We start from the raw sequence: 13,025 nt of genomic DNA on the forward strand, positions 1-13,025 counted from the left end.
TCCAAACACATCAAACGAATGGATAACAACTGTCATATTCCTGACTTGGTACAGGCATTTTCTAATGTATTGAACCTGGTTTTATAGCTAGCTAAACCTCTCACTTGTATGACAGTCTCATCAAATTCCATAACATTGTCAACGATGCATGAACAAAACAAACATACTCAAAGAGTAAAAATGTCAAAAATAGGGGTACAGCAGTCAATGTTGTGTTATCATCTTAATATCACTATAAAAACAACAAATGTAACGAAGAAGCACAAAAAGGCATACATCAAATCTAACATACTCATATTGCTTTTCTTATACGACTTAATTTATCTATGTAAAGTCTACCTCTTTAATATATCTAATTACATAACTTTTTCATGCAGTTTTTCATCACATGGGAAAACATCTCATTAATATCAGAGATGAAAAAAATAAATCCATGGTAAGATATAACATATTTTTATGTCACCGCTAAACATACGTATTTCCAAATATTTTATTCAACTTTGATTGCAAAGAATGGCTAAAAGTGGATCGTAGTATATACAAAAAACGCTGACAATGGATCGAAATATTTCGAACGAAGACGAAACACAAAATTGAAACATTTGTTTTCTATTTTTAATATATATGAGTCTAAATTGAAAACTACGTTCAAACCTATGATTGCTTTGGATTTAAACCGCAATTTTTATACGTGTGCATGTAAAACAAATTTCGTTGTAGAAGGGTCTAAAAACAGCACAAACAACATTTTCCAAAAGACCAAAAAAGTGAAAAAGTATATTTAAACAAAACGCATTTGACTAACAGGTCGAACAACTGATGTTCTTTAACCCTGCTGACTGCCATTGGCTATTGCCAAATAAAATTGATCACAAGATGTAACAAAATGGATCTTAATATAAATTTAATACTAAACAAAAAATAAATTAACTTGTGGCCACGATGTTATGCCACAAACATACGGTGTCAATATTTTTTTAGTACACCAGCTGGGGTGGTGTTCTCGAAAGTATCCTAAGATTCGTCCTAAGACACATCTTAGACCAATTTTAGGTTGGACTTAGGAACAGTTTAGGACACTCTTAAGTTGTGTCTAGAAGCTTTCTCAGGCGAATCTCATGTTAGGACGTCCTAAACATATCCTAAGTCGAAATATTAAATCATAAAGTAATTTTTTGATAAAACATTTATTTATGCCGAAATTATTTAATAAAATTGTTTACGAATTTTATTATACCATGTATAGAATCAAATGCATAATTACCAATGTAATTAGAATGAAATTCAAAACAGTGTAGCTGTGGCCATTGATTGACACATTAAAATCATCCATTGACTGGGACAATTTAGGTGAACGTTTGTATGTAACGACCAATGCTCACTATGTACTTTTTAAAAACACTTAAACTATGGGGTAAGCAAAGGTTCTCAACACCTAAATAAAGTAATTCGAAAAATTAATCAGAAATAACACGATATTTTGATTTATATCAATTATATAAATCAAAACACAAAGGTTATTCCTGATTAATTTTTCGAATTATTTTATAATTAAAGGCGTTAAGAAACCTTTGGTGACCCCACAGTTTAAATGTCTATCGTAGGTTCGTCGTGAACAGTGGTCGTTACATACAAACGTTCACCTAAATTGTCCCAGTCAATGGATGATTTTAATGTGTCAATCAATGGCCACAGCTACACTGTTTTGAATTTCATTCTATATCAAAAAGGATTGTAATTTAAACTGGAAAACATTTTGTTTTGAAATGAGAATTAAATTTGTAGTGTAATCGTATCGTGAAACACGAAGTTCAAAGTTTAAAATCATGCACAATTTCTTTATATACGAGTTAATAACCGATGCTGCGTTTCATTTCATGTTCATTTTCACGTAAAATAATGAGCAAAAAGCGAAATTTAAACTTATTATGCTAGGATGAAGATATGATGATCTTAAGACACCTTATTGGGTGTCCTAAAGTTAGAACGAAAAATGAGATATATCATAATTTAAGAGAGCTTCGAGAACACGACTTAGGACAAAGAATTGTCATAAGATAGACTTAGGACACGTCCTAATCCTAAGATAGCTTCGAGAACACCACCCCAGATCTGAACAATAAATGTCTCTTCAGTGATGTTAGAGATCGAAACGGTATTTGGAAGGGCCATATAAAAAGTACCCTCATTTTTAGACAGACTCTTGAATTTTAAGAGTCAATGTAGGATGAACGGATCATATAAACCGGAGGGAAAATATGATACAAGCCCAAACGAAAAAATATAAACGAGTCTAAATTGAAAACTACGTTCAAATCTATGATTGCGTTGGATAAAAACCGCAATTTTTATACGTGCATGTAAAACAAATTTCGTTGTAGAAGGGTCTAACAACAGCACAAACAACATTTTCCAAAAGACCAAAAAAGTGAAAAAGTATATATATATATGTATAATTTTGTTGCATTGCTAAAATTTACAATCAGTTATTTTTTTTTTTTTTTAAATAAGTTTATTGGAAATGTTGAACTGATAAAAAAAAAATACGTAACCAAAACGTGCCCTTATAAATTCAATACACTTAGTTCTATAAAATCTTAATTTGGAAACGTGAAAATAATAAAACCTAATCAGGATTATTAAGTATTTTTGTATAATCACGCATCCTTGGTATGACATGTTAAGTACTGCTTTATAGGGCAATAAGGATATATGTTTGTTATTTTTACACCACCACTCGTGGTACCGTTTTAATGCCTTTTGTATAGTAAAATTCGTCAAGTAGTTCCGCATAAACCAGACAAAGACTACAGTCACAGGGAAGTATATAGAACAAATTGTTGTTTCATCAAGACTACGGTATATTTCCTCTAAATATAACATGAATGATTTGCTTCCACGGAGCCAAACAATTTCTATTTACCTATGTATGGCCAATGGAATTGTTTTGTTAGTTTGAAACAAATAGATGTAGGATGGAGCTTATGATTTATAGTTGGTTTTATCGGAGCATTAGGACAAAAACCCTACAAAGATACGTCAATCCAACCACAAATCAAAGTCCTCCTAATATACTTTCCAGATTCAATATATTTTTTTCGAATGTTTCTATAGTGTATCAGCTCTTGTAACGCATAAACACAATGTCCATACAAATTATATGCAAACATAAAAAAAAAATCTACAATTACAAAATTAAAGTGTCATTCTATTAATTTTGACTGTATATACTTCATAATGATTGTAATCATCGAATAATTGCAAATCTATTTGAATTATTTAATACCTTTTATAGAATTTGTTCTGCTGGCAGTACTTTGAAAATTTCAAATGTTATTCACATTTTGTATATAGAGACTATTTTGAGACTGACATATTTCATAACTCCTTGTATATATTGATGTGTGTTAACCTCTTTCATACCATTTGGTTTTTAACTTAAATTACTACCAAGATTGTACGTTAATCATAAAAAAAAACATATTTGTTCATAATTCGTGTATGTTTTAAATGTTGCAAGTATTCAATATAGCTATTATATACGAGTGAGTATGCAGGTTTTTTTTGTGTTATTAAAATTTGCTGTAACAAATGATAGAAATTATTATAAATTAAGGAATGTATCTCCCTCACGCAAAGCTCTGATTCCTTTCACGGATTTTGCTATACTTTTTGGACCTTTTGGATTATAGCTCTTCATCTTTTATATAAGCTTTCGATTTCAAATATTTTGGCCACGAGCATCACTCAAGAGACATGTCTTGTCGAAATGCGCATCTGGTGCAAGAAAATTAGTACCGTTAATTTTATTACAACCACTGGGTCGATGCCTCTGCTGGTGGTCTATTAGTCCCCGAGGGTATCACCAGCCCAGTATCCAGTACTTCGGTACTGGCATGAAAATACGGATTTTTTCAATCCATCATCAGTCACGTCTCAGTCATTACAGCTGAACGGACGTGCTGGGCCAGCTCTCCTTTACCCGCTATCTTCGATGAGGGTTTACAGTTAGATATCAACGACTTACTACTTAAGATGACAGAAACCAATCCATGCCGTACAGATAGACGTAGTAGTTGGCGTACCCGCGTTAACATGCACTCCAAAACCATTGTATTATGGGGAGTGTTATGCCGATTAACGTCCGAGGGCTGTATCCTAGGCTGTTGGGTGATATGACCTTCATTTCACTGCCTCACGGCTTTGGTCTTGATAATGCTTCCTGTCATCTTTCGAACTACGTCCGAGATCATCTACCTGTACTCCATCATCGAGGCTAGCGGGCTGCCAAGCTGACCAAACTGGCCCTGAAAGCAGCCGTTAGTGAAAATAAACATCAAAATAGTAAAAAACCAAAATCTACTCACCAAAACCAAGATGGCGGCTTCCATATTGCGACCTCCACTACTTGTTCCTGACCCATGGCACCAGAATATTTAAAGCTCACCAAACGCCTTCGGGCACCGAGCCGACCGTGCGAGGGCTGAAAGGCCAGTCAAGGTCGTTAAACACCACCACATATACGGATTTTTTGTGTTATTAAAATTTGTTGTTACAAAATGATAAAAATTATTATAAATTAAGGAATGTATCTCCTTCATGCAAAGGTCTGATTCCTTTCACGGATTTGGCTATACTTTTTGGACCTTTTGGATTATAGCTCTTCATCTTTTATATAAACTTTCGATTTCAAATATTTTGGCCACGAGCATCACTGAAGAGCACGGTGTGAAGAGACATGTATTGTCAAAATGCGCATCTGGTGCAAGAAAATTGGTACCGTTAATTTTATTTCGAAATTTCATTAAAAAAAATAACCGTATGTCAATGTAAAAAAATATTTCCTAAATTATATAATACATTGTAAAAATGTGTAATATTTTCAAATCCAAGGAGATGATAAATTATAAAATTCAGAAAAAAAGTCAGCTGGACTCCTTTCATCCGGCAGTAAGCTCTTCCCACTGATACGCCCGTTTGCCTGAGCGGGATGTATAAATACGTTGCCACCACCGGTCAGTTTTTATAAGAAATATTGAGGATAACATTAATTTTCGATATCGAAGAAAGAGACAGCATTTATTGATATCAAACTGAAAGAAATACATTAAAAAACTGACCATCTTTGCTCATACTAACAGATATCAAAATATTTCAGTTTGTAAAATTTCGTATTTTAAACTGAAAACATCTCTCTCTCCCTTTTAGTTTCTTATTTTATCTGTTTTTAATGGTTTGTGACACGTCGACATTTTTTTCCAGAATCATTAAGTACACATGTATATTTTATTGCAGTAAACATCTATAAAGATTTTATCATTTAATATCAAGAATAAATCTAAGTTGCAGTAACATTGCCACTTCACAGCTACTTCATATTTCACGTTGATTACTTGAAAAGAAATTTAAAGGGAGCTATACAATGATTAAAAATAAAATCTGGTTAGTTCATACATATTTTTCCTCTTAAATTTCATTTATTTGTCTAGTACCTTAGTAGAACAAAAAGACAGCTTATACTTATGTTAAAAAGCTCAGATAAATTGACAATTTTAAATTAGTAAAATGAATTGTAGGGTATACGCCAATAAGACACCAACCCGACGACGACGACACAAAGGTCAAGATATCAACATTACATTTTACATTTGTCATGACTGTTTATCTGTTCTCCTTTGGGGGGGGGGATTGGGAAAATATTGATGATTGATTGGAACCGTTTATTGTTCAGGACAATACCTATATATATGTAGACAGTACGTTTACAATATACTGTAAATGAAAATGTGTGTATATGTGTAAGAAATTTACTTATATCAGATGTTGTATATCGTATATTTAAAATTTATTCGGGGTGGTAAGTTGACCATGAGAAAGATTAGCTCTTCCTAATGAGGCCATCCTCTTGAATATAAATTATGAATTTAAACTTTATTTTATCCTCTTTATTTAATGTAGGTCATATATCTTATTTAAACATATAAAGCTGACGATAATTTTGCCGGATTTATGCGTGTGGAAATACGACATATCCCAGATTTCCCTTACGATATTGACCTAATAAAAAAAATGTAATAATCATTCGATGACACACATTTTAATTTTGTATGTACTTTATATTACTTTGAAGTAACATTGCTATGAACTTTTGTTTCCTGTTAATATGTATAAATATATATAAAAAAATCATTAAACAGAATTATTTGTAATTTCAGTAATACCTTGAAAACCTAAGGAAAAAATACTTTTTGTAACATATTTTTTTCAAATACTTTGACAACTTTCGTTTCAGAAAACATTTTTTACGTGACATATGCAATAATACATAACAAGGATATTAACTAGTATCACAAAAATTTAATGAATAATATTCCGAGAATGGATTTCAGAAATATAATAAGAATGTAACCATTTGTAAAAGTTTTAATGATAATAATAGAAAATATGTATTTTTGAAAATGAAACGTTAATGAAATTTTAATGTTCTACAATAGATTACCTTAGCTGGAAAATACTTTTGGAATTTTGGGTTGTCAATGCTCTTCTGCTTCGTTATTTATTAGGATGGATTAACTTTTGTATTCGAGCGGCACTGAAATCTTTTGTAGACGAAAAGAAAGTCTGGCTACAAAATTTCAATTCAAGTATCTCTATAATCAGTTTTTTGCGTCCTTAGAGTTCACATAGAACTGTGCTCTTTTAGTTTGATAAATGAATAAATAAAAAAGTAAGTATAGCAATTAATCACTGTTCTTCTAATGTCAGAGAATTAAATTTGACCATTCTGTTTCATGATCTAGCACAGCGGCAACATGTGTTTTTTATTTAAACGTATAAAATGACCCTTTGAATTATAATGTCAGGTTGAAAATATTTAATATGCCACCATTAAAAATTTCCAGCAGTTATATTAGTGTCATTACACAACGTTACTATAGCATATCTTGTCTAAAATCTTTTTTTTAACTTCTGACACTCTGTGAAAATTTGTTGCTTGCCTCTTAGAATTTGTCATATTATTTTTTCATATAATTTCGGCAATATCTTTAATAACTAAACCTAAAAAATAGGATTTCTTTATCATTAGGATTGAAGAAAAAAATAATTTAACAATGTTTTAATGTAACTACAACGATAAAATTGAGAATGGAAATGGGGAATGTGTCAAAGAGACAACAACCCGACCATAGAAAAAACAAATGCAGAAGGTCACCAACAGGTCTTCAATGTAACGAGACATTCCCGCACCTGGAGGTGTCCTTCAGCTGGCCCCTAAACAAATATATACTAGTTCAGTGATAATGAACGCTATACTAATTTCCGAATTGTACACAAGAAACTAAAATTAAAAAAATACAAGACTAACAAAGGTCAGAGGCTATCAGAGAGATAGCATACACTACAAGGTGGCTGCGAGGCAAAATCAAACTGATCTTTTAAGGTCAAGATAACAGAAATCAAAAAGTTTTTTTTCTGCAAAATATTATTGCGCAAAAATTGTTTCATTATAAATAAATTACAAAAGTCGATGTTTTCTTTAAGGACCGAACTATTTTGCAAAACGACAAACGTATAAAAAAATAAGCTGAACTCAAAATTTATCATTAAGAAAAAGTAATGCTAGAACAGTTGTTTTTTGAACTAGCAACGTGTAAGAAACTTTAAAACTTTAAATCATTTCTCGTTATCTGATAAAAATATCGAAAGCGCGACAGAATGTTTCATTACGACTTGTTTAAGTTGTGAAGAATGCCAATACGAATTAGACTTACGTCCCTTTTTTCTCACGAAACCTAAAAAATACTCAGCATAGGAACTGCATGCATATCAAATGTGGGCAGTTCTTATATCATGTTCTCGTTTAAAAAAACAAACAAATATGTAACTGCATCAAGTTTTTTTATATGGATAAGCGGGTTGTCGTTATCTTCTACATAACAGTAACTGTTGATGATTTTGTGATTCAGAGAACAATACCCCAAACAAAGGACAAGGACGTTAAAACAACTACCAGTTATTGCACGGCCTACAACCATGAGCAAAACCCACACTGTATAAAAAGTTATAAAAGCCCTAAAATTACAAATTGAGAACAAAAGTAGAAATAGTAAACTATGATAGCTAATTTTAGTGGAAGTACATATAGTGAGTACATATACTAAGCTGTACAAAGGCCCCAAAATAACAAAATGAGAAACAATTAAAGAGAGAATACTAGTTAATAAATTTAATTTGTAGTACAAATGTACTTATTGTGATAAACAAATTAACTAGGTGATCATCGTTATGATTTGTTACTTTAACTGTGTCAGACTTATAAGAACGGACCAATGGTTCCAAAGTTTAATATAACAGTACATAGAGCTCAGGGTCACGCCATAAATTCAATAGAAAAGTAATGCATTATATTCTTCGCAATGACAGTGATTACAGTCAAAAGTCTTGAGATGTCGTCAGACTAAGACGCTGGAAACTTCTAATTGCATGGAAGCTGTGTTTTCTTGCTATAAATAAACAATTTTATTGTCCTATGCACTCGAATTCGGTCGAGTTTTTGTCCTCGTTTTTGAGAAGGACCTTGAATCGAGACTCTGGTACTTGTACAAATACAAGGCTTCGATTGTTTCGGAGGAATTCTGCGTTGTTTTTACCATGAGAAAAAGTGTCCAATAGAATTAAAGACAAGCAACATAACTGGTGGAGACAGTTTATCACTTTGACCTGTCAACTTATGTGTACTTTTGATCAAATTGTAAACGAGATAAAGTGGAAAATTATCTATCATTGTCATATTTTAGACGTGCTTATCTTTTTTTTACATGTCATTCGTAAGAAATGGACATTTATTTTCTGAAATTTTGATTATTTTAGAGGTAGGTCTACACTTGAACGCCATATATAATAATTAAATATATTTTGTTTCTAACCTTGACAATACGAGTGAAGAATACATGGGAAACGTGAGGATTAAAATCGTATATAAACGTGACGACCACACAGGAAAGATTCTGAAAGACTGGTTTCTAATATCATATGATACGTATAAATTCACGCGTGATTGCATGGTAGGTACATGATTATAGCATATCTTTCCAAATTTCCCCGACCTTCTTCCCGGACGGACTCTATTACAGGACCTATCTGTTGCATTTATTGTTGTTTATATGCATGATATATTTGCCACTGGGTGTTAAGCAAACACCAATAAATGAAATAGACAATTTCTCAGATGTTTCCCCCCCCCCCCCAAAAAAAAACCGGATTGAAAACCCCGATGATACTAGCGATAAACCATAAACCCTGATCATACGATAATATTTGTTTTCTCATTTCGTAAGCTTTCGTCTCAAGAATCCAATAGGGAAAAGCGTTTTTCGATCACGATCAAGGACTACAATAAAAAAAATCCAAAGAATCAATGATAATGAGCATCCTAATTTTACAATTAAAAGTGACCATGATTTAACAGAAACCCATAAGAAGACAGGAAACTTTTGGAAGAAATAGTTTTGGAACGGATACATTTAATAAGCATGTAATTTCAAAAATTTGAAAGTTTGATATTTAATTTTAAAAGTCTGATCAAAATTCCAAAAATAGGTCAGGATACTTTCTTACCTAACATCTCCACGTGTGAGTGCATGTAGAACTCCATGCATTTTCAGGTTTCCTCGTGAAATTGTTTTCCCACCGATTGGTTTTAAAGTAGAATTTATGGGCACCATTACGAAAAATGAACACAGTTCTATATTGTTAGTCAAAAACTCATAAAATAATCATTAAAAGTTATATAAGTTTTGATGATTTACTAAAATCATTTTGTACTGTATAACTCTGGCTCAATTTCATGATTTAAAGTTATAGTTTAAAATAATAAAATGAATGACAAGAAAATGTTAGCGTTTTACGATCAAAGTAAATTATATGATCAAACAGGCGCTTAACGTCAATCGCAAATATTTCAGTATATTAGCTATGAATAATTGCCTTGATTGAGCAAAGCTATTCTTGATCAGAATGATAATTTGTTTCTAGTGTATTTCTGCATATTAATTAAGACCAATATGTCGGTAATAAGAACAAAACGAGGTTTATTTTTTTAAAACAGCGATTTCTTTCTTTATAAGTTTTCTTTCATGTCTTATATAAAAACGTCTTATACATATTTGTTATATGGTATCAGACACAATACACCATACAACTGTGTACTTTTAAGTGTTTAATATTACGATATAATTTTCAAAAATGGAAAAATGTCCGCATCAATTATTTGAAATAAAAGATGGCGAATGTTTTTTTATTATTATTATTCTCTTCTTGCCTACCAACAGGGTATCATTTTGCAACATACATGTAATACAGGCAAATTTTGAGAGAACTAGTCCTTTCCTGTAATACCGAATTCTTAATTAATAAACACGTGCAAAAAATATTTAATTATAGTATATTATTTTTCTTTCATATCCCATTTTCATTGATGTTTTCTTTGAAATATTGTTTTATATATTGTTCCTCCTAATTTCTAGGAAATAATTTTAATTTTTATCGCGTTTTCGATATGTCATTTATTTAGATTCACGGCGTTTTATTCAGTCCTGTACCATGCAATTGCGCTTACGTTGCCATGAGAGTAGTTTTGAGTTTATATTGTACATAAATGCTTATGATGAGTAGCAGGATCAACAGCAGTTCAAGGGAGGAGTATTATTTTGACAACTAGTAACGAACAATAAAACAAAAGATCATAGAAAAACTTGTATCACTTGTAAAAAAAATTTAAATAAAAATCTTTACGTGAGTGCTTAATCCATATAAAGTTCAGTGCTAGGACCACATTATTTATTTACTGCAAAATTAGGATTTATTTACAGGTCATTTTTTCTCTATACTAACAGTTCATTTTTATCTATTGTTTTTTTTTTTTTTATTTTCAGTCATGTCATGGTGGTCAAGATGTTGGTTGTCGGTTACACAAAAAACAAAGAGATACCATAAAACGGTTTCTGACTAAGGTTGGCCAAGGTGATCATGTGTTTTTTACAACGTCCAACAAAAAACACAGACGGCGGACATCAAGGAAGGCATTGTCATAGCCCAGTGTCAAAATATAGTATTGCATTAAAACTTTATTTATATTAACAACGATGTGTGAACTAAACAAACAGATATAATAGGCAAAAATGACAAAAACAGTGGCACAGCGGTCAACACCGTGTTATAATCTAAATCAATATAAAAACTAACAAACATGTCTATCAATAAAAGCACAAAAAGGCATATAGACAAAGCACATTAGCAAAATTAAAGACAATACTAAAATTTACAATAGCACAATGAGTGGATGTATAAGTACAGAGCCACGTCATATGTATCAAACAGTATATATAAGATAAACAGGAATATGGAGACAAAGCACATTATCAAAATTAAAAGACAATACACAAATTTTACAATAGCACAATAACAAAATGACGGGATGTATAAGTACAGAGCCACGTCATATGTGTCAAAAAAACATAAAAAGACATATAGACAAAGGACATTAGCAAAAATGAAAGACATGAATACAAATCTATCATAGAACAATAACACAATGACGGGAGTTATAAGAACAAATTCACGACAAATGGATATCACCAGACTAAACAGTAAATTAAAAGTAATATTCATGAAGACAAATAAAAGAATAATATAACCATGATAACACGTTATTACTATGATAAACAACGACAGTACCCAGAATCTATACTTTAAGACCATTGTGTATAATTTGTGAAGTTGATACGGAAAATTTATCAACATGGGTTTTGAACCTTCCGATGAAATTTTATAGAAAAAGGAAGAGACGTTCATTGACATAAATACCCCTGGTTCATCAACTTTCTGCTCAGACACTGATGACGTTTTACAAAGTCTGAGTAGGAGCTGCAAGCTCTTGAATGCCGAATAAGATATATAATGTATATCCCAAATATATACAGGTGAAGTTGGTATATTGCTACTAAGGTGGGGGAAATTGATAATTTCAAAATTAAAATCGTCTCGTTTTTCATAGATTCTGGTACTGAGATGACCGTGTATGTCAAATTCGAGGAATAGGTCTAAAATTAAGGCAGAGGAAGCCGTGTCTGTTGTTTCTTTAATTTCTAGTTCTGGAGAATATATCAATGGAACCAAATCAGAAAAAAGATATCCCTTTTTAGCGTATTTTTCATCAGGATCGACCCACCTTGCAGAATCCATCTTTTTTAAACTCGTCAATTTTTTTCTCGTTTTGTAATGAGCATGACATATTTACCATTAGACATTAAACAAACAAAACATTCCGTTATCTAAGAAATGTGTTTAACCCCGCCACATATTCTTGTTCCTGTCACATGTCTGGAACCAAATATTAAAATGATGTTCTTACAAATGTATATATGGTTGCATATTTGAAAATGCACTTGATATCAAGTCTATGTGTTACTTTATGTTAGAAACACATATCATTTCGTGTTTACTTATTTTAATTCAAACCAAAACAACACGCAGAATGTCCTCCATGTTATGTATAATGATTGATTGTTTTGTGCCCGAAGTCCAGTTATCTATATTTCTAACCTTGAACTATTTCGCTGGTCACGTGCATGCTATGTCTTTAATGAGCTAAGATGGGGACATCTGATATTTCGTCACGATTCCGAAAGGTCGTTTGACTTTGTAATTTTGCGTTAGTATTTGGCATGTTGCAAGGTAAAATTTCCGCTCCCATCAAACACAACCCTTTTCAAGTTACATGTACCGTCAATTTTCCAGACTTTAGATTTCACTTTATCTCATGCGATATTATTTACAGAAACCAGGCAATTTACACCTGAATTTCAGATTTTTCCTAATTACCAATCACTAAAATAAATGTCATTTAATACGTAATAAATACATGTAGTATTGTATGTAACTACTACATGTATTTATTATGTATTATTTGACATTATCAAAGTACTATTGAGATCCAGGATTCTGACTTGAATAAACAGTGTTTG

At 31.7% G+C, this 13,025-nt stretch overlaps 1 long non-coding RNA gene across 3 annotated transcripts in view; it reads left to right on the forward strand.

Moving 5' to 3' along the window:
• Positions 1–13,025, forward strand: part of LOC139519513 (uncharacterized) — a 41,001-nt gene that overhangs the window by 20,727 nt on the left and 7,249 nt on the right. Inside the window, exons 1-2 of one of the 3 annotated variants that reach the window (XR_011663612.1) lie at positions 8,398–8,873; positions 10,935–11,142. This is a non-coding gene — a long non-coding RNA (uncharacterized lncRNA). Of the gene's footprint in view, positions 1–8,397; positions 8,874–10,934; positions 11,143–13,025 lie in introns of those variants that run through there. The other 2 variants (XR_011663613.1, XR_011663611.1) reach the window with 2 other exon arrangements.

This window comes from Mytilus edulis, chromosome 4, assembly GCF_963676685.1.
Source record: "Mytilus edulis chromosome 4, xbMytEdul2.2, whole genome shotgun sequence".
In the NCBI taxonomy this organism is placed as follows: Eukaryota; Metazoa; Mollusca; class Bivalvia; order Mytilida; family Mytilidae; genus Mytilus; species Mytilus edulis.